This window comes from Balaenoptera ricei, chromosome 1, assembly GCF_028023285.1.
Source record: "Balaenoptera ricei isolate mBalRic1 chromosome 1, mBalRic1.hap2, whole genome shotgun sequence".
Classification (NCBI taxonomy): Eukaryota; Metazoa; Chordata; class Mammalia; order Artiodactyla; family Balaenopteridae; genus Balaenoptera; species Balaenoptera ricei.
Genome location: NC_082639.1, coordinates 190195613 through 190223412, shown reverse-complemented (window position 1 = coordinate 190223412; position 27800 = coordinate 190195613). Strand labels below are relative to the sequence as shown.

General features: G+C 37.8%; 1 long non-coding RNA gene and 1 other non-coding gene across 2 annotated transcripts in view; both read left to right on the top strand.

The window, feature by feature from the left end:
* Window positions 1-1202: 1202 nt before the first annotated feature.
* The window catches only part of LOC132354288 (uncharacterized), a 45648-nt gene continuing 19050 nt past the window's right edge, over window positions 1203-27800 (top strand). The window contains exon 1 of the long non-coding RNA XR_009499223.1: window positions 1203-1403. This is a non-coding gene — a long non-coding RNA (uncharacterized LOC132354288). The remainder of the gene's footprint in view (window positions 1404-27800) is intronic.
* On the top strand, window positions 16745-16871 carry LOC132354737 (small nucleolar RNA SNORD22). The gene has a single exon (XR_009499385.1). It is a non-coding gene; the product is annotated as a small nucleolar RNA SNORD22 (small nucleolar RNA).

Genomic DNA, 27800 nt, shown 5'->3' with positions numbered 1-27800 from the left:
AAGAACTACCATGGTAGCAAAGCATCTGAGTCTGTTTTCACCACCAAGAAATGAAAGTGATAAAACTGACCCTATGAGTCGTTGTAGCCATTAAACAAGACTGACTGGCTCGTAGTAGGTTTGCAAGAAAAAGCAAAGCAGTACTACTCACTTTGGTGTCCCCTTCATTTACTTTACATAACTCTGTGAATCCTGGATCCAGGTAAATGAATAGAGAGGTGTTACCTGTCAGAGTCTACCTTCCTCACCTTTGACAACCTTTACACTGGGAAGATGGTATGTGATGGTCTCTAAGGATGTGATGGTCTCTAAGGGAACTCACACCTCTAAATCTTTACAAACGCCCCAGAGATTTTTACGAATCAGGTGAATTAAATAATGCTGGGATAACCGAAAAGCACCGTCTGCCTGTCCATTTTCTGGTCGTGTTGCATTATCAAAAGAGGTAAATTAAAGAATGGTTTTGGAAAAAGTATACTTCTTCTTCATCCCTGCTTAGCTGAAGCTTCTTTGATATTGTTGCCTTTTAATATTTTCCAGTGTCATTTTCCCCCCTACATTCTCCAAACTGTAACAGCCGCTCAAAAAAAGTTAATTCTGTTTCTGGGTGTCAATAATGAACAACTTAGGCTGTTGAGAACTGCAATTAAGCTTCTTTCAACATCAAAATAAACTCTGAAAATTCATCATTGAAGAAAAATTGATTTTGTGCTTCCAAACACGACTGAGTTCTGCAAAGGAATGAGATAATTTACTTTCTGTCACCTCCAAAGTTAACTGGGGAAATACACACACACACACACACACACACACACACACACACACACACACACATTTTCCTGACAGGCAAACAGGCAAATCACAGACAAAACTGCAGGGCAGGGGGATAAAAAGGAAAAAAAGAAAAAAAATCTTGAAAAAGCTGGGCTTCCAATCCCCTCCCACAAGCCTCTGTGAAGGATGACTTCAGTCCCTTTCTTAACTAATTCTGTCACTGTAAAATCCTACAGTCATTCTTCCACACATAAAGGACAAATAAGCTGGAGACGAGGACCCAGATGCTTTCATTTTTAACTATTCACCAATGGAGGAGAAGGCAGAATGCCTAAGCTATGTTTCAGTGGCCAATAGGATAGCTGTGTATCTCCCACATGACTCACTGCCCCTGTCTTTCACATGGGCTGTAATTTAGTTCAATTCAGAACTGCAGATAGTACAGCCTTCACAGCAGCCAAGGATGCCTGGGCACAAGTGCCTGAGTTCCGAGGGACTTTGGGAAACACTTTGCTAACTCTCTCCTGCCTGGAAACCAGGATTCTGCACCTGCCTGATGGACAGTCTGGCCAGAGCCTCGGCCGTGCCCCCGGGGACAAGGAACTAGCACAAATAACCGTTTGGAAATTGTAAGTATCCATTTCTTTCCGTCCGGTGTGTTGATGAAAATAGTTTTCTGTCATAAGCTTCCGATATGTGAAGATTTTTTTTTTTTTTTTTTCTGAGCTACTGTTATATGTGTGTCTTGACGGGTGTTCAGCCGGCAGGAAAAGGTTTCAGAAACAATTGTTGAATGCTTGATTCGGTGAAAGAGAAAGAATGAAAAATAAAAGTCAGGCATTCCAAGAGTAGCTGCAGGAGACTGCACCTCAAACATCGCTCCAGTGCGCTGCTTTGTTCATAAGAAAAAATGAAGGCACACACATATGTACTTACTTCACTTCTTTGCGCTCTTAATGCCTAATCTGATTTGATCTGTCCCCAAGAAAAATAAAAGACAAACTTTGCTGACTTTACTGATGAGGGCACCATCCACTCTCCAGACATCTGACAGTTATTATAATTAGCTATGAAAGACGGCTAAGACACTTGGAGGCAAATAGCTCTTAAATTCTGAACAATGGCTTCAAGCCAAGGCTTTCTTTTTATTTATTTTTTAACCACCACTTGTCATGTTCTCATCATGATAAGAGGCTGAACTGGTTTTAGGGTTTTCATCCACAAAATGTGAAATCAAGTTCCGGCAGAAGGGAAAGACTACTGAAAACAGCCAGTGCAAAGACAGAAGAAAAAGACAGCTTTCTGTCTCGGGATTCAGCCTTCCATGTATAAAGATTTTTTTTTTTTTTTTTTTTTAATTCCTAATAGGGTGGAGTGAGGACGTGGGGGTGGGGAGGAAGCATGCGGAAGCTGCTTTTATAGAAGAAATACTTAAAGAATAAAGGAATTTGGGATTTCTTTCTACTGGCACGCAAGGGTAGGGTTAGCATTGAAGTCACATTCATGGTAAGATTTTTTTTTTTTTTTGGATGGAGTTTCAAACAGAAGCAACATACAAAGCAGTTTTTTTTTAATTATTATTTATAAAATAATTGGAAACAAATGGGGGAGAATGATCCTGTACTATTGCTTTCTTTTTACACTCAGCGAGGGGAATCCAGCAATGCATTATGCCTTCACTTCTAGAATCATCCAAATCCTTAAAAAGTTATAAGCTAAGTCTCCTAAGAAATTAAAAAGGTAAATCAAACCGATGCGATTTTTTCACGGATGAAGATCTGGACCGGCAAAACCTCCGACCCAAAGGGAGTTTGGGAGAAAGCCCTGTCCTTCTCATTTTTGAAAGAGAATATTAACTCCATCAATTATGGACAGGAATTATTCAAAGGCTCCAGACATAACTAATTATGGCTTAAAGAGATCTGCCAGAGCAGAGCTCGTGTTCTCGTTATAAAAGTCCAAGACGTTAGGAGTCATTTTTTAAAGAGGACTTGGACACACGTTTTCGCATCATCTTTTTTAAATACACCATTTTTTTTTTTTTCTTTGTCTGCTCTCCTGTTATCCACACCTCCCCCACCGCCGCCCACTGTGCGCCGAGACACCTGAAGGCCAGACATAATGATCAACAGAGCCCCAGCCTGTCTGGACCCCAGCCAGGTCCCCCCTCTACAATCAAGGAGACTGCACGAAACGCATGCCCGGCCTCTCCCACTGCTCCGTGCAGATCCGGGATGGAAGTCTTACACAGACTGCGGAAAGATTAAAGACAACAATATCCCCTTTCTCTTACCCCAGACAGCCTCGATTTTTAACCCTTTCCTTGCCTGGAAAACCAAGACGTCTCCTCCGTTCCAATGCAAGTCCCCGGGGACCCTGTAACACACACGCACACTATTACACAGATGCCCACGCCTCATCTGGTTATAGAAATCGCACCTCCACAGACCCGCCGGGGTATTTTAGGATTAACAGCAGGGCTCACTAAACAAAACACGATTTGCTGGTGTGGGAAATGCATTTTTGAATGAACTTGAGCTGTGTGAAATCTGAAGAAAGTCAAAGGTCTGTGGAAAGATTCTTGCAAACCTTGCGGAAGGTTATACCATTTCTGATGATACTCTTCTTTAAGCATCTCTCTCTCTCTCTCTCTCTCTCTCTCTCTCTCCCCCACACACACACACACTCCAGAGACACACTCAGCCAGGCACGTATATCATTCTATCGCAGAGAAACCCAGGTTTGCTGATGATGTCATCACATAAAAAATTTCGCCTTTGTGGGCAACATTTTCAATCACCTAATCAATCGCCAATGTATGCTGGGTGTGTGCCCATAGGAAGTTCTCATGTTTGTGGGGTTAACCGACACCCACAGGAAAGGACTATTTTATTTGCAGCTATCTTTCTTTTGAAGATGTGTTATGGGGCGGTATGGCCATATTTATCAAGACATGTAGTCAGGCGGAGTTTCCTGGTTCTGGGAAGCCTTATTAACATGCTGGTTGAACATTTCAGAGGTGACTGAATTTCAATGATGCGAATAGGATGTGGAAATGGAGAGCATTTTGAAATCATTTGGATAAAAAATGCTACGACATTGATATCTGTTATGACTTGGTGATTTTTATTTGACACTCAAATTTTTGTAACCTATTCAAACATTTTTACTATTTACTTATTGCATAGAGAATTCCTATACAAATGATTCTTTAGAAGTAATGCTCTTTTCATGTGCTTCGGGTTAGATGATAGCTGGATTAAAATTTTGTGGGCTGGTACAGCGTTTGTATTTATTTTCAAGTCTATTTTATGGGTCTTAGGCTAAACAGTTATTCACCAAGCAAGTGTTCAGAGTTTTAATGATGTGTATATTTAAGTACATGATTTTATTTTACTTAACTCAAATAGAACAAAGTTTAATAATCTTAACAAAATACATTGCCATATCTGAGATATAAACATAGAACAACTGTATATATATAACGTCTCAATTACCAAGTTTTGGTCTGTAGTTTAAATTAATCTTCATTGATATAGAATGACTGGGTATACTTACCAGTTCTTACATACCAAGTATTTGACACACTATTTTCTTAATTTTGGAATTTGCTCTTAATATTTCTTTCTTGCATACTTAAAAAAGGATTAATTTTGAAAGGATTTGCAAGCCATATGTACATGAGCAGCAGTATTTATTTGTCAACACACAAATTAATGAGATTAATTTTGCTGAAGTAGTGTGTGATTCTTTTAAAACAAGTGAAAAAGCGTTTTGTTTTTTTTTTGCTTTCGTGTTACTATTATTGACAAAAGTATATAGCCTAAAGAACAAACACATTTTGTAGCTAGAAAAAGCAAGCTACACAAGTTAGGTGACATTCTCTGGGGTAAGACTGCAGTGTGAACTAATAAATAACTTTTCTGAGAAATCCTTGGAGCTGACTCCATAATTTTTACGTAAACAGTTCTTCCAAAATATAGTGGAGTTCTCGCCTGAGGATGAATTATAAAATTGTTTTATCAAAGATTAAAAAGTGAGCAAGTAGTTGGATTTAAATTTCACCTACTTTCTAAAAGCAAAACATAACATGGCCCGCTGGGGATACAGGTTACTAAAAAGGCATCTTTCAAAGAAAAGAAGATAATGGACTTGATTGAAATAGTTGAACTACGTAACGCCAAGAACAAATGGTTTTTCAGAGCATAACAGAGAAAGAACAATTTACTATAGGACAGTTTATTCTTCTCACACAATAGTATTGATTTATTTGAAATGGCAGAACAAACATAGGAAATATACAAAAACAACCAATGACATCTGATGTCAGGGATATATCAAGATTCTGGTGTTTCATATATTAGAATATACTTAATTCGATTATTTATTGGAAGAGTTTAGTTAAAACCTGTACTCTTGCTTAACATGTGCTGATATTATAATGCTGTATTTTTGGACATGTATGTAGTACATATAAGTACATGTAAATGATATATTTGAACATAGTCTTATGGCCAAAAATAATTGTTAGTATTGTATTATAACCAGAGTTTTTAAAACGCTCTTGAGTTAGAATATTAACACTTTAATACAACGAAATTTGGATGGCAATGTCAGCTACTTATGTCTGTGGTCAGATACTGGCTAAATTAAGGTAATGATGATGTAATTATTGCAAATGCCTCATATCAAAAATATTTTGATTCTGTCAAAACATAGGACTCTCATTTGACAAACAGCACACAATATTTTTTTTCTTTAATCTCTGTTACCATTAGGAAGATGATTTCTGAGAGTAGACTCCCACTCATAATTTCTCTTTATGACAAGAGAGATTTGGGTGTTTTTTTTTTAAACTTAGCCCTTAGGCATTGGGATTGGAATTATTCTGAGTAGATGCCTGGGCACTGCACAGAGAATGCACAGGAACCTACCGCCAGTCTCAAGGAGGAAAGAAGGGAAACTGGTTTGGTTGCTTCATGCCTCAGATTTTATCCTTCCAAGCCCACATGCAGGCTGCACTCAAAATCCATTTGAGGGAAAACTATCAAAGTCATTTTCACAATTTTCAAAAGGTCCACGGTCCCGTTGATACCCCACGAGGGAGACGTGTCTGAAGAGTGATTGAACACCCCTATCGCTGCCTGAGACTCAGTGAAGCCCAGGGAGGTGCTGGGGTCAGATGGGCTCATGAATCACAGATAGGAAATGAACTGTGTATCGCATATTTGAGGCTTAAAGAGGAACGTTGGGGATATTTTACCGTAAACAGATTTGGGGTTCATTTTTGGCACTTCTTTTGAAACATCAAGCCTGCAGTTCAGCTGAAATAACTTTTTATATGTATAGCTCAGACCAGATGGCCCTGTGCTCCTTTCTTATTTAGATGAGATTTTTCCTTTCAATAACATCTTTCTTCCTGACCTGCTTAAAAATTCCAGCGAATGAAATCAGCACAGGATTTTCAATTCTAATTGACCATGTGCAGAGGAAGGACCAGTGGAGAAATCAGTGGAGTCATTGTGAGCCTCTCTGCCTCAGTTTTGTCTTTGTGTTTTCCCCTTGCTAGCGCATCTAAACAAATTGAAAATATTTAATTTGTACTCATATTAATATAGCTGCAAGGTTAATGCTCAATACAAATTATTTGAGTTGGCTGTTTCTGCCATTTCATCACAAGTCGTTTTTTTTTAAAGTTATCATGCACTTCCACAGTCTCTCAACTAGCTGGAAAGCCATGTATTGGTTAAAAAATGCACTGAGATTTGGCATAATGGTTGAATTAAGATGAAAGAGTGATGATGCTAAATTTATTTTTCTTGTCACTTGAATAAATCATCATTATTGGAATATATATATTTTAAATTTACCATGAAAGTATCCATTATCTAAAATTCTTGGTTCATTATACGTATAGTTATTATATAAAGAAAAGTATATTTTTCTGGACATTTCGTTTGGACTTGGATTAGTAAAAGATATATCAAGAAATGAAGATAATCTGCAGAGTCAATGTAGCTTAGCAAATCATATTTGCTGTAGAAGTGGGCATGTAAGTTCTCAGTTTTTTTTTTCTATTTGATAAGTTCTTGAATCAATTTTCTTCAGAGGTTATTTATTACTGCAAAGAGTCAAAGATGTTCTCTTTTGAAAAATTTAATTTTAGAATGTGTTAGATGAAATTTTAACAGTGTTAGATGAAAACAAGTTTTCTTTCTGAAACTAATTATTTTGACTAATAAAGTTAGAAAGAAACAATACCAAAGGGGCATATTTTAAAAAATGTGTGATAGAGACAAGAAAAACCCCAAATTAACTACCAGTGGTATTGAAAATCTATTGGCCACATAGCAGCACTGTCTCTGGAATTCTTTGCTTATTCTTCTTCAGGTAACCTTTTATCTCAAGCCAGTCTACTAGTTGTCAAAAATGGGATACCTCACCAGAAGCCACACTAGTGGAATTGTTTGCAAAATGTGTCTTGTGACTGATAAGATCAATTAGAATTTCTTTGCCTCCAAATTACACAAAAACTAAAGTGGAACTGCCCATGGAATTCACAGCTATGAAGGCGTGTTCTATGCCAGCAACATGCGAAGTCAGTTTGTTTTGAACCTTGTAATTTAAATTTCTGAGATGATTGTCATATATACATATATGTATATAACTGTGAGTCAATTTATGTTACTGAAATATTAGTACTCTCACTATGCCATTAAGTATATGTGTTGATTTCTATGTAACATTCATATTTGGTGATACTTCCCACTGATGTATGAATTATAAAAATCCATTAGAAAAATATATATATGTTAGTGATTTAGTTCTACTACCCTAAATGAATAAATACAGTCAGAAACGGAAGTCAAAATATAAACAGTATAATACAGAGTCTAAGGTATTAAATTAGATACTTGTTTAGCTTAGGTTTACTTTTAAAATAACAGGTTTGAATGAGCAATGAATTTAGCCCTGTATGTGAGAGGAGGTGATGGATAATGGAATCTTGGGAAAAAATTATTAAAATTATATTGGTGTTGTAATTTCAGATGGTTGAAGCTAAGATGTTCAAAACAGATAGGTGTGAATAAGAAATAGTACTCTGACCTCCTCCCATTCTCTCTCTTCCATGTTATTCTGAAGAAGAGACAGGTCTGATTTTGCAGGATCATAGAGAGTCACAAATACTAAGTGAATGTTGGCATTTTTATTTCCGTGGGGTCACGGTGGAGGTCTTCCTGTGTGTCCTGATGCTTTAGGGGAACAGCCCGGGAGAAAGTGTGATCAGTGCTGAAGCTGTGAGCTGTGTAAAATGTCTGCCCCTCACTCTGTCCCCTTCCTGTTCTGTGACACTGTGTCTGTCGGAGATAGAGATCCTTGAGGAACCAGGCCTCCTTTGGCTCTCCCGGGACCCCCTTTGGATCCATTTTTATGCTCCTTCTAAAGGCTCTTTCCCCAGCCCTTAGCAAACGTCTGAACCCTCCAGACGTCCCACCCACTGTGCTAGGTTCTCAGCCATTTCTGCTTGGGTAACACTTGACCTCACCATGAATTATACAGCTAAGGTTCACACTCAGAGCTGTAGTTTTTAAAGTTATATATATACATATATATATATATATATATTATTTTTTTAAATTGAAGTATAGTTGATTTACAATGTTGTGTTAGTTTCAGGTGTACAGCACAGTGATTCAGTTATATATGTACATATATATATATTATCTTTCCGATTCTTTTCCTTGATAGCTTATTATAAAATATTGAGGATAGTTCCCTGTGCAATACAGTAGGACCTTAAACTTTATATTTTTAAACTGTGGAGAGAGTGGGGCCTTCAGTGTGTACAGGGCATCAAAAGAATATATGTCAAGGCAGAGGCAGATGTCTCTGGCATCCTGAAATTCTGCAAGGCTGTGGACGGGATAAGACTGAATTTGATTGGCTAGCCCTTGCTTCCAGCACGTGGACCATGCCCATTTCAGGGTGGAAGGCTCCTCTCCACGGATGCACCTGAGCTGGGTTCTGTTCATCTTTGCAGTGCACATGTGATTGGGTGTATTTCCTGCAGGGAAATGACTGTTTTAATCATAAGGGCCTAACTTCTCTTTCAGGAAAGTTTGGGCTAGAGAAACAAAACGTTAAGTGTGAAAAGAGATTATGTCCATCAGAATAGGAGAGGGTGAGCTGCACCAGATAATCCAATATGAAGAGAATATGTCAGAAAAGGTGATTAGAGACATTTTTATCATACATGTGGATTATCTAGAAGCCTGTGCGTAAATATAGCCTCTGTGTGATGGGAAATCAGAGCTAAACCAAAATTCCATTTACGGTTTTAAGTATCTAAGCTTATTGCTTTAGAAACTTTCATAAAAGAGACATATTTCACTGATTTGCCTTGTGACTATTAGTCACCTATCAAGACATTATTCACCTATATTGGGAGAAAATGAACCACTGGCCGCTTCTCTGGTTGTTTTAAGCCACTTTACAAAGTGCCTCTTGCCTTGAAAGGACTTAAAGATTTAAGCTGACAACAGTGGGGATGAAGAAATTCATTCTCTGGTTAGTCTGAGGACAGAAGAGGGTTAATTTTTCAAACCTCCGTGAAGAGGGAGAGAAAAAAAAAAAGACCAAACCTGGAAGATAAAATCCAAAGACTAAGCTGCTCGTGATTTGCTTGTATTTATGGATTATACTACATCTTGAAAAGAAGAAAATCAGAGCTGTAAGATGACGCTGCAGGGGTCGTCTGGACCTTTCACGGAGTCTTAAGTCTGTGGAGTCAATGCTCATTATGGGCTGGTCTTGACCTCTGTTCCCCTTCCGCCTGCCTGGTCCAGGTGCAACATTATTGCAAGGGCTTTACCGTTACTGGAAACTATGTGCAAACTTCAAATTGTGAATAAACAGATATGATGAGGGTGTAGGCAATCCAGGAGTTAAGATGCCCACATTAAAAAAAAAAAAAAGTGAAGACCTGTAAACTTACATCCACTTCCTTTTATAATTAATAAACAGTGACTATAGCTCTTCTTCAAGATATAACTAAGGCTATTCAGGTGCAACTTACATTTAAACCAGCATTGTCCCTTTGCTGTTATGAGGAAGTTTTGCAAGAATATTTAAAATAATGATTCCTGTCTAAAAAAATTCTCTTTGAAGTAAACACAGAAAAGCATATATAATGATTTCTTTAAAATTTTCACATGTCCACTCTTAGTAATACAGGAGGCTGTTATGTTCCAGGTTTTGTTTTTGTCTTTTTTTAAAGGATTTGATTTGACTTTTAAAATTGCATTAACTAAGAGAAAGAAACACATAAGAAACACATAAAATTCCCTAGAATTTTATCCTGAAGTATAGTAAAACTTTTCCTGCTCTAACAATTCCATAAAGCATATTTCTGCATTTACATAGTGTTTGATAAATATAAGAGAAAACCAATTTATACATACTCATTAATTGCTATTTTGGATAAAATTGTCATGTTTATGCCTCTGAAACGTTACTTAACTTGCATTAAAGCACATAAAATGACCCCAAATTAACTATACAAACATAAAAGGGGGAAATAAAGGTCTCCTGGTATCAGAATATATTTAAAAGATTTAGGATTTTATTTTTTCTTACTGCTGAGTGTTTTGTTTAGCAAACAGTTCTCTACATTACATAAATCTACTCATTTTAAATATAAAATTTGAACTCTGAAGAAAATGAAATCTCTAACTAATGAGGAAAACGAAAGTTTTTAAGTTTCACTAAAGAAGTCATATATGAACATTTTTTTTTAGCTAGAATTTTAAAAGTAGAAAAGAACTTCATTTTCAATTTAGAAGTGTTTCAGACTACACAGAAAAGTAAAAGCAATGTAATAAACATCCTGATCTTTTTACCACGAAGATTTATAATTTTTAACATTTTTCTCTATTTACTCCAAGCCATTAAAAAATAAATATACAGTTGAGGACTCCAATTCCTTTTCCATTTCCTGATGCCCCTTTGGCTATAGAAGTAATCACTATCTTTCATTTGATAGGTCATTTTTCATACCTCCATTTTTACACTGTAATCACCTACTTATGTATCAGAAAACAGAAACAAAAAAGTGAACAAGGTATCAATTATGAAGTTCCTAAATTTGCTGTTTCTAAATATACCGTAAAATTATTGGAAAATTTTCAAACAAACATATTCGTTGGAAACAGTATTTACTTATTTATTTTTGGTTGAAAAACCATAATGCTGATTAAATATAAAAATTTAAGTTAAAAGATTTCATTCCCCTGCCTCAACAAACTTCCTTGGTTGCAGAAATTGACAAATATGCCTCCTACCTCCTTTTTATTCAGATTCTTTAGAACTGGGTCATTTAAATTTTGACCATTTTCATGCTGCATAAGGGATTGGTGATATGGTTAAAGCTTTATACTTTATTACCTCCATTGCTCTCATTTTATTGTTTTCATAAGAAAGCATGTGTTGTGGACAGCTTCATGCATGGATATTAATTTTCATATATTACACTCATAGCATCTTGTTAGGATGCTTATTTTAAATTATTCTAAGGAGTCAGCAAAGTTACCTCTGTTTTGATTTGCTAAGAAAATATCAGCAATGTCATAGTTAAATAAGTGAGCATTGACATTAGGGTGTTTTTTTTTTTTTGCCACTTCTTCTGGAGCCAGATTTTCCTTAAAAAAGAAACAAATGCGTTTCTGAAAAAGTATATTGAAACCGAGATCCTTATCTGAACACAGAATTACTGTGGATTTGCATGAACTATGCGGCAATGCATCGCCATAGAGACCTCTTAACCCTCACACATCTCTCCGAGGGCATCAGAGTAGAACTCTACATCAGCACCTTTAAGGTCCTGTGTTATCTTAAGCATAATCTTCAGAGAGAAAACTTCAGAGTAACACAAAGGTGAGTTTAAATGTATTTTTCCCTATCATTTCCCTACTAATTATTTAGGCAGCAATATATCAAGAGATACGTACAGTCAATTTAAAACTTAAGTCACAATCTTAATGCCCAAATGGAAAAGATGCAATTAACATACCTGGGTTTGATACTTGAGATTGCTAAACTATTTTCAACTTGCATTTATGGACTATATATGCTATTTCAGGATTGGACAATTGCCACTAGTAATATTTACCTCAGGCAATATTTAGGCTAACACAGTCTAAAGATGAAGACAGGCAAGTATGCAAGACTACACCTTTTTTTCAGGTTCAAATCAGAGTATATCGTAGCCCTCAATAAATATCACTCCAGGTCTTTTATGCTAGGTGTTTAAAAAAAATGGCACAGTGATTTTGATGGCATCATTTCTTAAAAGAAGATATTGCTACATAACATATTTAAAATGCATTTCTTTATAAGTTTTGTATACAAAGTCTTTTTTTCAAAGACATCACGTTTTTAGCATAGAACGAATTCAGGAGTATGGAAATCTATCTTTAAAGAGTCTTTCTCTTATTATCAGGCAGAAAGAGCTTCAAATATACTGACTTAGTATTTTTTCAACTTTTTCTTTCTTTTCTTCTTCTCAGACACCACCTATGTTCTTTAGCCTTTAAGCTACCAATATTCTTTCTCCCCAGATAACTTCACAGTCGGTGCCACTCATTGGGGGTCTTTTTTATTCTTGTTTCTCCAAAATTCTGGTCAATTCATTAACTACCTTTTAGTATTCTTATGTCTGTCTCTCATCATAGTTACACAGCAAATAAGGGCACTGGGTAAGAAGTAAGAAGACATTTTACTAAATATCTTATTAACTATTTTTGGTCCTCCATTTCCCTTTCAGTAGTTTGGGGAATTAGAGCTAGTAGATCTCCAGGGTCCTGGGACATATGTCTGCATGATTAACTGAAATTGAGACTCTGATGAATTCTGAGCTCTCAAAATTATCTCAATATGTTACACGTGGGTCAAGTAGTCCATCCTTTTAAAAAATGTAGTCACACTTACACCTATTCCTTTTAAGTATTTAATTTTCACTTTTTAAATTCCTCTGTGTATAAACTCTGATTCCTAAACGTGCCATCTGAAGGGTATTCTTCATCTCAAACAGCTGATTTTTGGTGTGAAGTATCATATGTAAAATTGTATAGTTTAAAGAAATCTTGGACAATTCTGGCAATGCATTTTACTGGTGAGCCCAGTAAGGTCAGGGAACAACATGGTCACTTCTTTGTACAGATCCTTTCTGAGTGGGATTTTTTTGCAAACTCCACAAAAATCTTGAACCATTGAGTTGCACAACAAAAAAAAAGGGATTTGCTGCGGGATGGATCTTAACTGTTATTACTGCAATCATCTGATATGACTTTGGGGATTTTCCAAATGCTGATTTAGTCATTAACACTAAGAGTTACATAATAGACATCCTCAAGGTATTACCAAAAGTTATTATATTTTGAGTTAACACTACCACTATTTTTATGAGAGAGAAGTTGATCATTGAGAGACTGTTGAGGAACTTTGCCAACATTTTTACCCTGAATTTTAGCAAATTTACTCAGGTTTCTGTTTATGAACAACTTAGGTAAGTTATAAAATCTCTCGCTAATTCACACTAGGCTTTATGTTTACATGAGTTTTTAACTGTGGTGTACATACACTGAACTTCCATGGGGAATGAAAATAAAGGAATTGAACTTATAGTTTCAAATATCAGAAGCAGGGATATTAATAACAATCCAAAAATCAAGAGTGCAGCATGAGTTTTGAGAGACTGTGGAGGAAACTACCACATCAAGTGAGTTAAATAATAAATATAAAATGAATCACAAAAAAAAACACTTGAAATATACAGAGTGGTAACAATATTGAGGGTTCTTTTCTACTAAAGCCTATACAAAAGATTTAATTTATTCTTTTAGGAAATTGCAAATACCAATGTAATCAACAACTACTCAGATCATCTCATAAAGCACTCAGAAACCAATTTCCTTAACCTATTTGTCTACCAAAATTATGTCTGCCTCTAGAATAGTGTATAAACACAGAATAGATCCAAATTAAATCACTTTTGTAGCTATTCATAGTATACAAAAATCAGGTATCAATAGGCATCAAACTAGCCATAGTATGAAATTGCAGAAATGTCTGTGATTTTCTTCATCCTTCTTTAAAAAAAATCACTGTATTCAAATACCCGTATAAGCCTAAGCTTTAGAAAGGAAGAAATAAAGGAGAAAAATAAAAGATATAGCAGCAGATCATATTAAATCTAGAAAGTAATTCCTTAGCTGAAAATGTGAAATTAGGTATTTAATGAAAATCATGTAGAATTTCAGAAATATTTACTTAGATTTGGATACTGTCTGTCATTATGTGAAGCTGTGATACATTGTACCATATGCACACATTAATACATAATACATTATTAATGGTCTTATTTGGACTTGACAAGGAAAACTTTAATTCCATGACTGCTGTCAATATTAACTTGAATTTATGCATCTGAATTTCCATTATAACTTTTTTTGAAATGGGATGTTAAACCAAAGGAAGAACTGACCTAGGAAATGTCAGCACCTAAATAATATGCATAGGATAAAATGTAACAACATCTTTTTATGATCAAAATGTGGATCCCTTTTTCTTTTCATTTAAGATATTTATTTATTAGAGTCAAACATCAGAGGTCAAGAGTTTGATTTTCTAGTTTGTGAAATAATATTATTTTCACTCAGAAAAGGGCCTCAGAGATTACCAGGAGACAAAGAAACTGAGGCCTGAAAAGAGAAGAAAGGAATCCAAATTCATGGAATAAATTATCTAGAGTGATAGGATAGACTTCTTTCCATTTCTTGGGTGTCTCTTTAAAAAGAACTGGATAAAGGAAAACGCATAGAGAGGAAAGCACCACAATTCCATTTGGTTCATAACATTTGTTTTAATAAAAGTCCTACTAAAGATAAAGCTGAGTCAATTTGTTACAGTAAGAAACATCAAAGTTCCTACAGAAGCACTTAACATCTTTCTTATTCCATTTCCTCATTTGTAAACAGTCCAACACATGCCCTATACATCTGACAATACTAGGGACGTTTATTAAGTGCTTACACCCAGTAAGTCATCAGGCCATGTACTCTGCATCTAATTCTCATCAACATTTATATGATGCCAGCCCCATTATTATCCCTATTTTGGAAATGAAGACACTTAGAAACAGGTTGACTAAGTAATAAGTCTAAGATTCCGTGAAGCCTATGGAGTAGGGCTACATTTGAACCCAAAGGCCAGACTGTTCACCTGTGCATCTAACTGCTTTCTTTCCTGGCTCTTCTTCCCTTATTGTCCTAAAATATGAAGTAATAGGTGTGTGTGTGGAAACTTCAGTGTATTAAAACATTTTACAAATGCAAGATGGTATTAATTCGGGAAAGGATGCTGGGTCTATCTCACATCATCTTGGGTAATCAATTCTTTTTTTTTTTTTTTTAATTTAATTTTATTTATTTTTTTGGCTGCCTTGGGTCTTTGTTGCTGCGCGCGGGCTTTCTCTAGTTGCGGCCAGCAGGGGCTACTCTTCGTTGCGTTGCTCGGACTTCTCATTGTGGTGGCTTCTCTTGTTGCAGAGCACGGGCTCTAGGCACATGGGCTTCAGTAGTTGTGGCATGTGGGCTCAGTAGTTGCGGCACGCAGGCCTTAGGGCACACAGGCTTCAGCAGTTGCTGCACGTGGGCTCAGTAGTTGCCCCACGTGGGCTCAGTAGTTGCAGCGTGCAGGCTTTAGGGCACGCAGGCTTCAGTAGTTGTGGTGCACGGGCTTAGTTGCTCCACGGCATGTGGGATATTCCAGGACCAGGGATCGAACCTGTGTCCCCTTCATTGGAAGGTGGATTCTTTTTTTTTTTTTTTTAAATAAATTTATTTATTTATTTATTTTTGGCCGTGTTGGGTCTTCGTTTCTGTGCGAGGACCTTCTCTAGTTGTGGCGAGCGGGGGCCACTCTTCATCGCGGTGCGCAGGCCTCTCACTATCACGGCCTCTCTTGTTGCGGAGCACAGGCTCCAGACACGCAGGCTCAGTAGTTGTGGCTCACGGGCCCAGCTGCTCCGCGGCATGTGGGATCCTCCCAGACCAGGGCTCGAACCCGTGTCCCCTGCATTGGCAGGCAGACTCTCAACCACTGCGCCACCAGGGAAGCCCGGGAGGTGGATTCTTAACCACTGCGCCACCAGGGAAGACCCGAGCTTGGAGATTTAATTTTAGATGCTATCCCTTCCAAGGTAGTCTCCCAACCAGGTGTTAGCGCCCAAGAGTTGTCGTAAAGAAACGGCACAGAAGACGTCCCCAGTGGTGTTGATGATGAGCGGGAGTTGGTCTAGCTAAAAGTTGGGAATAAAGGGTCAGCACATGTAAGGGTCAGAGGGAGGGGAGTAAGAGCAATAAAAAGTACACCTTGGTGGTCACACAGGTCTTCTGGGGAGAAAAGAAAGAAGAGAGAAAGAGAGAAAGAAAGAAAAAGAAAGAAAAAAAGAAAGAAAGAAAGAAAGAAGAAAGAAAGAAAGAAAGAAAGAAAGAAGGAAGGAAGGAAGGAAGGAAAGAAAGAAAGAAAGAAAGGGAGCAGGAGTGAACAAGAATGCAAGAGTGCCGGGTAATCAATTCTTAAATGTGCAGGTCTGATCTCTCTAATGAGTTCTATTACAAGAAAGATTGAGATAGAACATACATAGCACCATGGAAAAGCCCATTTATTCTACTTATTTATCTAAAATTCCTGCACTGAACTCTCTTGAACTTCACTGTATTAGAATTTGACCTGTGTGGATAAGACAAACTTCATTTCCACACCAATTATATTTGTTTCATGTAATCAGTTTGCTCTCAGTCATATCTCCCTGTGGTTCATCAGTTTCCTGCTTTTATCTCTGTTAGATAATCAACACATTGTATTCTGCTATTCCATCTTAATAGGAGTAATGCCTCAAAAAAAGTATATTAGCCAACGAGGAAAGCAAGCATCCTGTCTTACCTCTGTTCTAGCCCCAGAACCAGTAATGGTGAATCCACTGGGGCTAACTGGGAGAGAGGATGAAAGCTTGTTCTATAAGGAACTGTCTGAGATACAGCAAATGCCTGCGGATATCATTTGCTTAGCTTTTCTTGGCTTATCCATTAACCCTAGCTGGAATAATTCTGGCTATTTTAGATACCTTGCTAATTACATGATCTTCTCATTCAGGAGCAGCTTGTTCCTTGTTCTTGTATACTCTTAGAAAGCCTCCAGAGTTAAAAGGTACCATTGCCAGTTACCTGCTTGTTTGCTCAAAGGTCCAGCTCCTTGTCTGGAGCCTGAGAATGATTTGAAGGGAAAGGAGTAAGCCATATTTCTGTTCAACTCCAGTCTGAAGTTAAGAGGTCTGAAGAAAGAACAAAGCACACATAATGGAATCCAACTCTTGAAGGATATCAAAAATGGAATTTTCTTATACAACCTACCTGTTCAAATTAGCATACAATCATTTCAGCCTTTCTAAATACAAGTTTTGTTTTATTTTTTTAAAAAAACTATATTAGTAATAGTTGCAAATTTATAAATTAACCTCATAGCATTTTAGTAAATGCACTGAACTTGGCGATAAGACAATTTATAGTAGCACAGGAGTGCAGCCTATCATGGTCTCCATCCAAATGAACGTAGCCACCGATAATCCTTACGAAATTCTATTCAAGGACAGTGCTTGTCAAATTGCTACAATGTAGCCATTTCATAATCAATCTAAAAAGTTTATTGAATATTAGCTCTTGGGGAGACATTGGCCATCAACATAGTTCATGATTTCATGGTTAAAAAAAGAAAAAAATGTACACAATCTCAATTTTGGATCAAAGTTAATGGGCTCTGTCAAGGATTAAAAATGTGTACTTAGAAATCCTAAAATCTCGCACCTCTCAAATTTTGTCTGGCATTTTTAAAAATTTGTGTGAACAACTAAAATTTGGTTTCGTGGGGAAACTTGGTTGGACTCATAAGACTCTCTCTCGTGATTCTTTAAGCATTAATCAACTGAATATTTCTAGATGTGAAACTCTGACTCAAATCAACTTCTCTCTTGGAGAAGAAATGTAAGTCATTGCCCGAAAATTTTGTTAGTTCTCGGCTTTCTTAAAAAAAAAAAAAAAGTTCTTGATTTCATGTCAGGTAGTGAAACTCACTACGGAAACACATTCATTCCACAAACAGCAGTAGAGTATTTTTTATTATATGCTACATCTGAAGGGCTTCCTACTGAATATTTTTCATTCACTTGAAAATACCTCTTAAGGTATTCACTTTAAAACACTAATCTAGTGTGTCTGTGTGAAACTGGAGCCTACTATAGTAAAACTTTATTGAAGGTCAAGGGTAACATAATAGCAAGGGGCTGGAGGTTACTGTGGTAATTTCCTATCTGCAGCATTGCTCTCAATTCTGAGAAATACTGCAGTAAATTTGAAATTGTTTTCTAAAGTCATGTGGGTTCTCCTGAAGAAGTTCCATTATTTATCCCTGAAAAATAAGTGCTCCAATCAGTCTTTCAAATGTTGTTGATTAGTTATTGCAAGAGTCATTAAACTCTTGTCAAAAAGTTTTATATTTGAATGCTTGTCCATAATTTGCATCCATTTTTCTCTTTGACCTTCATATTCGTAAGTGATTTCTAAATCAATCATTCAACGTTACCATATAGAGAGGGAGTAAATTTAAACTAACACTGTGTCCCTGAGGAGTAGAATGCAAAAGAGATGCTGACTGAATTTTATAGATTATGGTCAAGGTGAAAAGACAGAAACTGGATCACTGTGTTACTTTAATTCAGGTCCCATTTATTGAGCTCTTACTTATTCTAAATACAGGGCTACACAGAAAGGAGTAAATCAAAAACACAAGAAAAATATTCTCCACCCTCAAGGGGTTTATAATCCAGTTGATTCAAAATCAAATAAAAATACTCAAGGTAATTAACATTTATTTTATTTAAAATATAGAGTGAGGTTATAAAAAGAAGACCATCTTTCTTTTTGATAGCAAGAAATTTTATCATAAAAATCTTAAATTTGAGGAGAGCAACATTTCAAGTACGCACAATCCAAACGGAGGAGACATTTCAAGGAATTACATTTTTTTGGTCACTTTATTATTTTATTGGGAAGTAGACACAGGGCGAAATTACAGTTTCAAAGGTGTCATTATTCAGTGCTTTTCAAAGATAATTGATCTCCATCATGAAGACCAAAGGAGTAAATATTCTAAACTCTCAGAATTATAAAAGTAATCACTGGATTGTATTCAGTATAATTTTTGGATAAAGTCTATTCTTTGATTCCTAAAATATTTGAATATGAGAATCCAAGGATTAATCAAATGTGTCAGTTCATTTTCAGGAAAAAATAGACATATCTGTATTAATGTTTCTCATTTCATGTCATTTGAAGGAATTTTTTCAATCAGGTAATTAACTGCTTGCTTTAATAGTGTGTAAAAAGTGCTGTCAGGTCATTATTAGTGGACTGCAATCATATTCTCCTCGATTCCTAGAGTAAGTCCTTGTCACGAAAGGAAAGAGACACCAAGTAGGAATATTTTCTATGTGACCAAACAAGTAGCTTCTGCTGTAGAACATTTGTTCCAATAAATCTGCAGGCATTTGGAAGAACTCAGATACATTTCAAATAACACCTGGGGTCTTGGAATTCTTTCATGTCATTCTCAGTGTCCCAGGGCCCATCTCCATCAAATCAATATTATTGAGAGTGTGGGTGGCATGGTCTGAAGACAGCTAGCATAAGCATTGACCACATGCTCTGGGTCAACTCAGTCCCACCTGGGATGGCCTCAAGGATCTTCACAATCAGGCTGGGCTGTTCTTGTGGCTTGAATGCATCATGCCATACAATCTTTTCAGCAGACCTGAGAACCACAAAAGTAATGGTCTCAGAATTATTTCCAAGCAGTGGACTTGATGGATGCCATGATCCCTGTGGGGCTAGCCAGATGGAGATAGGATACTCCCATCGAACTGTCATTTCTGGAATGACTTGGAGTCTCATAGCAGTAGTAGCTCATGGAAACATTGATTTGAAAGCCATTGGTCCAATGGCCAAGTGAATTCTTGCCACTTGTCTCCTTGAAACGTGGGTCTACTTTCTTAGAACATTTATCTTACCATTGATGCCTCATCTTAATTCCATGCCATCCATCAGTACCACCCTCATTATTTTTCTACTCCCTCCTAGGTGCCAGGCAGATGGGAAGGGGCTTGTTTTGACTTTGATTCACCCACTGTTAACCTTAGGGGATATTTGAGCCAGAAGACAGAATGATACTTCCTAGAAATTGCCACATCAACATCAGGAGTTTTGATTCATTTTGGGTGTGGTCCTGGGAGGTTAGGTGCCAAAGAAAACTGCTAAGAAGATGTTAAGCCAAGATAGTTTCCAAGATAACATAGATAGAATTGTTTTATAATGAAAACAGAATTGCAGGGAGGTGGCAAAGGGACACACTGTGAAGACTGAGGGAGGCCAGGGGGCCATCTGACCAGGAATCAGGAGGAAGCTGGTGAGGCTTTCGGAAACAGAAGCTGCGTTTCTAAATGGTCAGAGACTCAGGTGTGCTCTGCTACCTCTAAAGGGATTTCAGAGAATGAGGTGTGACGTGCTACCTCTAAAGAGATTTCAAGGGTCACGAAAGGCAGCTCCTGGGCTTCTGTGCTCTTCGCTAGTTTTTGTGGGATCCCCAGCAGCTCTGATAACAGCTAGCAGGATGTTCCCCAGGAATCACCTCCCTCCCTGTCACCCTGTGCCTCGTCCCTCATGAGCCTCTCTGTATGAATACTGGCTTTTAGTTCCTTACTGTACCTCCTTGCCCCAAATGCAGCCAGTTTTGAGAGTTTTGACTAAATTGCTATCCCTCTTATATAGTTGAATTTTAGGATGCTGGAGTCACGTAGTGGTTCCAATTGCTGAGAAAGTAAATGAGAAGGGAGATTTTTATTTTGCTCTTGGCTTTAATGGTTTTTCTCATTGGAGGGAAATACCTGCTCTGAATTAATGGGAACACTACAGGAAGGGTAAAGAAATCATAACTCGGTGCAGATTCATCAACCTTTACCTCAGCTCCTCGTGGATCTGAAGGTAATGAGGAATTTAAAAGATTTGTAATGGCCACATACGTCAGTTCTGCAAAATAGCACAATCTGGGCTAAAACACAGAAAAAGAAAATCGTTAGAACTCTTTGCTTTGTTTTGGGTCAAATTTATATTTCCTAAAAGAGTAAAGGAAGGCATGATACAGGTGTTTGCCATCAAAAGTCTTAATCTGTATGCATTTGACTTATTGTCCTAATTTAGGTACAGATTATCATTTTTACCCCCAAGAAAATGAAGTATGGGCACTTGTAATTGAATACTTTGATTTATGTTGTTTAAGGGGAAAAATGAGGATGTGTCAGATTGGGCCCTACTACACACACAGCTCTGAGTCACCATTAAAAAAGGAAATGGGATATCATAATAATAGCATGAAATATGGGTAAATATACGTTAGTGATGCTTGGTTTTCATGCAGAAGACAAGGCTTTGTTTCAAGCGATGCATTAGATAGTTGGGGTTCTCAAGACATTACACCCTTCTTCCCCCTTCAAGTTCTGAAATAAAATAAAAAATAAAACAGATGGAGACAGAATATCACCTCTATTACTGCTGCCTCTGATCATTTTGAAGACTATGCCTTATACCTACAAGCATGTGAGCTGAAAATCACAGCAGGGAGGTCATACAAGGGAACGTGAATTCTGCAGGCAGAGCAGTTCTTCACGGGGAGGAGCAGAGTGATTGAGAGACAGAAACACACACACACACACAGAAGAAGGGAATATGGAGATTTGCTGGCTCACGTGCCCAGTTTTTCCTTCCAAACTTTCCAATTAGATGCCTGTCTGGAACAGAAGAAAGGAGAGAGCTAAGAGTATTGTGATGGTAGAATCACTCCATACACGAAAGTAAGGAGGAGAAACTCTTTCTCATAAAGATATGTGTGAAAGAAACAAAAGTAGAATATAAAGTAGATAAAATAGGAAAAGGTAGATTTAAGGTGAAAGAAAACGTCCCATCTTTGAGTCTTTATCTAAACTGATATTCACAAAGCAGCTGACAAATACCTATACACACATGGTCATAAGGCTAGATTTCACCGCAGCGAAGCAGGGACCAAGGCTGAAGTGACTGTCACCAGTCTTCATGGAGAGCCCTTGGGGGTTTGCACCAGAGGCAAATTCCTTCTATCCCATCCAGGGCTTATGGATGGGGCTCCAAACTGTAGAGGGCAGAAAAGGTTGATCTCCCACCCAAGCCGGACCCAAGAAAATCACCCCTCCCCTTCCCGCCCCTCTGCCAACCATTCACCTCTCACCTCTGCTCTCACCATCACATTAATCACGGTTTTTTTTGTTTTTTTTTTTAGGGGACACATTTTACTTTATTTTTTTAAGTAATTTTTATTGGAGTACAGTTGCTTTACAATGCTGTGTTAGTTTCAGGTGTACAGCAAAGTGAATCAGCCATACGTATCCATATATCCCCTCTTTTTGGAGTTCCTTCCCATTTAGGTCGCCACAGAGCATGAGTAGAGTTCCCTGTGCTATACAGTAGGTTCTCATTAGTTATCTATTTTATACATAGTAGCAATAGTGTATATATGTCAATCCCAATCTCCCAATCCCTCCCACTCCCCTCTTCCCCCTTGGTATCCATACTTTTGTTCTCTACGTCTGTGTCTCTACTTCTGCATTGCAAATAAGATCAACTATACCATTTTTCTAGATTCCACATATATGTGATAATATACAATATTTGTTTTTCTCTTTCTGACTTACTTCACTCTATATGACAGTCTCTGGGTCCATCCATGTCTCTACGAATGACCCAATTTCATTCCTTTTTATGGCTGAGTAATATTCCATTGTATATATGTACCACATCTTCTTTATCCATTCCTCTGTTGATGATATTTAGGTTGCTTCCTTGTCCTGGCTATTGTAAATAGTGCTGCAATGAACATTGGGGTGCATGTGTCTTTTTGAATTATGATTTTCTCTGGGTATATGCCTAGTAATGGGATTACTGGGTCATATGGTAGTCCTATGTTTAGTTTTCTAAGGAACCTTCATTCTGTTCTCCATAGTGGCTGTATCAATTTATGTTCCCACCAACAGAATCACGTCATTTTAATAAAGGATTCTGTTCAAAATTTCTACTACCAAGGCTTCTTCTAAAACACCCTCAATAATGTGTCATATGAACATTTTGTGGCCTGAGAGTCATAGTTGATAAAAGTCTTCTCCAAATATTTAAGTCTTTCATCATAATCACAAGAAGAAAACATCTTTAGCCAAGTCATTTCTCCATGTAGTATTCATGAGTTTCTGCAGGGCATAGAGACAATTTTGCTGGAAATGTTGACAGGGCCTGGGACTCCCTCCTCTGTCTCCTGCATCCTCTTCTGCTCTTGGCCTTTCTGCTAATACCAACCCTCTGCCTTTGGGGGCAGCTTCCAACAGGGCAGCTGCGTGTGGAGCAGAAATAACTTTCAAAGCTGCAGCCTTTCTGCACAGATGTTCTAGAGATGCTATAGTGATGCCTGGGACAGCCACTCCCACGCTGTGGGATAATTCTGGTGCACAGGTGAAGCTGACACAGCAAACAGATTTCTACTGACCTAGTTCTAACATAATTCTAAGAAAGATAGGATTTGCCAAGGAGTCACGCAGCAAAACACACGTGAAGAGGCTGCTCAGTATTCAGGTAGCCATCTTTAAGACACCCACCATTCCTGGACCAGTTAGGTTTCCCCAGACACCAATAGGGGGTTTGTGTGGGTGAGATATATATATATAGAGAGAGAGAGAGAGGGAGGAAGAGGAAGAAGAATGAGAGGGGAGAGAGGAAGAAAGGAAGAAAGAAAGAAAGAATGAAAGAAAGAAAGAAAGAAAGGAAAGAAGCACAGAAGGAAGGAAGAAAGAAAGAAAGAAAGAAAGAAAGAAGCACGGAAGGAAGGAAGAAAGAAAGAAAGAAAGAAAGAAAGAAGGGAGGAATGAAAGAAAGAAAGAGGAAAGAAAGAAAGAAGGAAGGAAGGAAAGAAGGAAGGAAGGAAGGGAAGGGAATGGGAAGAGAAGAGAAAGAAAAGAAAGAGAGAGGAGAGAGAGAAAGGTGTGTTCAAGGGCTTACTGCTGCAGGCAAGGAGACTGCAAGCCCCCGTCCTCAGGGTGGACAGCAGGCTGGAGACCCAGGGCAGAGTTGCAGTGGGAGTGCAAAGCTATCAGCTACAGAATTCCCACAAAACATCCTGGGTTGACACAGGAATATACACAACATTCCATTCTTGGAGTGAAACCCAATCTGTACAGGTGGAGCACTTGATTCTGGGAATCCTATCAGGTTCATTCCTAAACACATGGACCCTACATACATGGTCCATTTACACCCTGAGGAGCATCAGCAGCCATCTGAGGGTGACAAAGGAGAGGACAGATGACAAGATCAGATTTGCATTTTAGAAGGATCACTCAGGCCTCAGTTCAGATGAGGTAACATTGTAATTGCCAAAAATTAAATAATGATCCAAGCATGAAATAGAACTTGTGTTTTCCCCAAACTGTTTATTCTTCTAACAAAATACTAAAAACAAGCAGCTGTTTATTTTCCTCCTTGTCTTACCCCTTATTGACACGTTAGGAGCACACACTTAAGTCAGTGCGATTTCAGGCCAGGTAGAATTTTAAGGTTGGAAATGTCAAAAGCAAACACAAACCACATAAGGGACAACTCAGCCTGGTTCCCAGCACCAGTGTCACTGCTCTGCCCATCTCAAAATCCACTCTGCACAGGAATCTTGATGTTCTTCATCTGAAAATGAAACTATATGAACTGAAAGATGCTTTTGATGTGGAGAAAACACAAAGCTGCCATTCTAACTCAAAGTAGAATTCCCTTCCTTTGTCGCATATTTGCCAGTAATGCAATGGATCAAGAAAGTTGTAGTCAAATCCTGAATTGCACATGGAGATAAAATGTTGATTCTCACTAAAAATATAGACATGGAAGAATAGTTTTACCCTAAGGTTTCTTAGCGAGTTCTCCATGTTTATATTCACTGGGTACAAAGCATGAAACACATCTCAGTGTGCACATGTAGGCAGGTATCTTGCCACACAAGCAAAGATCTGACAACGTTAACACATTTAAAACATTATCTAATGTATGTGGCACATTTCCTAATGACACTGGTGATAAAGAATGGTTTAAAAATTTATGTAATTTATTTCTTTTTTTTTTTCCTGCAAGGACTCAAAGCTAGATTTGAATACATTGCCTGGAATAGTATGTAATTATTACTTAAGGAATTTTCTGATCTACTTTGATCGTTGAGGATTTCTTTTTGTTTTACGTTATACAACAGGGAAAACTGGAAAGGTTTTATCTTTTTAAATGCATATTTTCAAGTGCACCCAGAAGTGCGTTTAAATTTAAGCCATACTGTATATTAGAGCTGGTGTGCTCTTATACAGAGAATTTAAGTGTATAAACATCCATGGCGCAAGGTTTCCCATTATTATGTGAGTCTATTGTTTTGTTTTCCATATACCTCCCTAGTTTGCTGATGTTGTTTCCTCCTATTGAAATGACTTTTCCCTGCTCTTCTCTGAATGTCCAAATGTAGCGTAACTCAAATGCCACCTTCTCCAGCCCACCTCCCCTACCTCTGCTGGACTTAATCCCTTCTTTAAACTCTAATAACCTAGCTCTACCCCTTCAGGGCACTGAGCACTTTGTTCCTTGTGTTATTGTTTTCATCCTTAGAAGACCAATCCTTGAAGGTAGGATCTCAATCACTCAGAAGAGTGCTCTTCATTTAATAGGTGCAAAGTGAATATTGTTGAAATACTGAATGAATGGGTAAGAACTGAGAAAAACCCCTGCAGAAATCCAAGAGTTGGTCCTAGGACTGAAATAGCTCCAATAATTTTCAGAGTACTAAATTTTCTCAGTCTAAATTGTAATAATCGAGCAGTCCCAATTTTCTTTGTAAGCTGAATATAAAAATCTTTAAATGGGAGTATGCCCTATACGTTAATCATTAAAAACTACATATAAAGAGCTCATCAAAGAAAACCTTGAGAAATAAGTGAAGTACGTAAAACAGAAGTACGATTTTAAGATCAGGAGGAGAGGAGACCTTAGGCTGCAAGAAATAGATGTACTCCTAAGAGATTTTATGGCTTATATACATACCTCTGAGACTGATTGCTATCCACTCATTCTTTTGTTCAACATTTATTTAGTGAACACCTATATGTTTTTTATTTTTTATTAATTTTTATTGGAGTATAGTTGCTTTACAATGTGTTAGTTTCTGCTGTACAGCAAAGTGAATCAGCTATACACATACATATATCCCCTCTTTTTTGGATTTCCTTCCCATTTAGGTCACCACAGAGCACTGAGTAGAGTTCCCTGTGCTATATAGTAGGTCCTCATTAGTTATCTATTTTATGCTGTACATAGAAAATCCTATAGATGCCACCAGGAAACTACTAGAGCTAATCAACGAATTTGGTAAAATTGCAGGATACAAAATTAATACACGGAAATCTCTTGCATTCCTATACACTAACAATGAAAGATCAGAAAGAGAAATTAAGGAAACAATCCCATTTACCATTGCAACAAAAAGAATACCTAGGAATAAACCTACCTAAGCAGGCAAAAGACCTGTACCCAGAAAACTATAAGATACTGATGAAAGAAATCAAAGATGACACAAACAGATGGAGAGATATAACATGTTCTTGGATTGAAGAATCAATATTGTGAAAATGACTATACTACCCAAAGCAAACGACAGATTCAATGCAATCCCGATCAAATTACCAATGGCGTTTTTCACAGAAGTAGAACAAAACAAATTACAATTTGTATGGAAACACAAAAGACCCTGAAGAGCCAAGGCAATCTTGAGAAAGAAAAATGGAGCTGGAGGAATCAGGCTCCTGACTTCAAACTATACTATAAAACACCTATATTTTAAGTCCAACACTCTTCCAGTTGCTGAGGAAAAGATGGTAAACAAACATTCCCTGCTCACAGTAAACACATATAAAATCAGTAAGGTGCCAGTAAGCAGGGTATGAGATTTTATAGAAGCGATCAGGAAAGACCTCTAGGTTAGGTAGTCTTCGAGCTGAGCCTTGGATGAACCATTGGTGGAAGCAGTAGAAATATCCAAAGAGGAATTTTCCAGACCAGGACACAGCAAGTGCAAAGGCTCCAGAGGCACGAAGATTATTTGGGTGCTTGAGGAAAAGTAAGAGCTCATTATAGTCAAAACGGAGTGAACAGGGAAGAGTGCCAGCAGCTAGTGTGGAGAGGTGGGATGGGCAGACCCCTGTGGGACACGGTTAAGATTTGGGAGTTTATTCTGAGTGAGATGGGGATGTACTGGGGTGAGTTTGGGCAGTAGACTTGATGCGATTTGCTTCCAGGTTTAAAAAGGTCACTCTTGCTTCCGTGTGCAGAGCAGGGCTGGCTAGGCTGGTGGTGATGAGTAGTGATGAATCACGGTGGCTGGTTAGGACAGTCTAGTAAGAACCCAGGCAAGAGATGCGGGCGCTTTGTGTTAGGATGGTAGCAGCAGAGTGGTGAGAAGTGGCTGGATTCTGGATCTATTTTGTTAGAACCAAGGTCAAGTTATTCTTTAAGACTTTTACTAAGTAGGATTCTACCAGATGTAGATGAAAGAAAAGTCTCTTTTCTAAGGGGGCTTTGTGGTATCTAATTTATCCTGGCAATCATGCCCCACCTTATTCTCTAGGGGCCGCATCTATTAGGATTAACACCGGTTCTCAGAGATGGCTGGGTGACAGGCTTTGTGTCAGAAGTCAAGCCAGATCCCAGAGCTCCAAAGCTACTATTCCTTCTACTACATTTCACGTTTTGCCAGTGTTCTTCTGCATACCC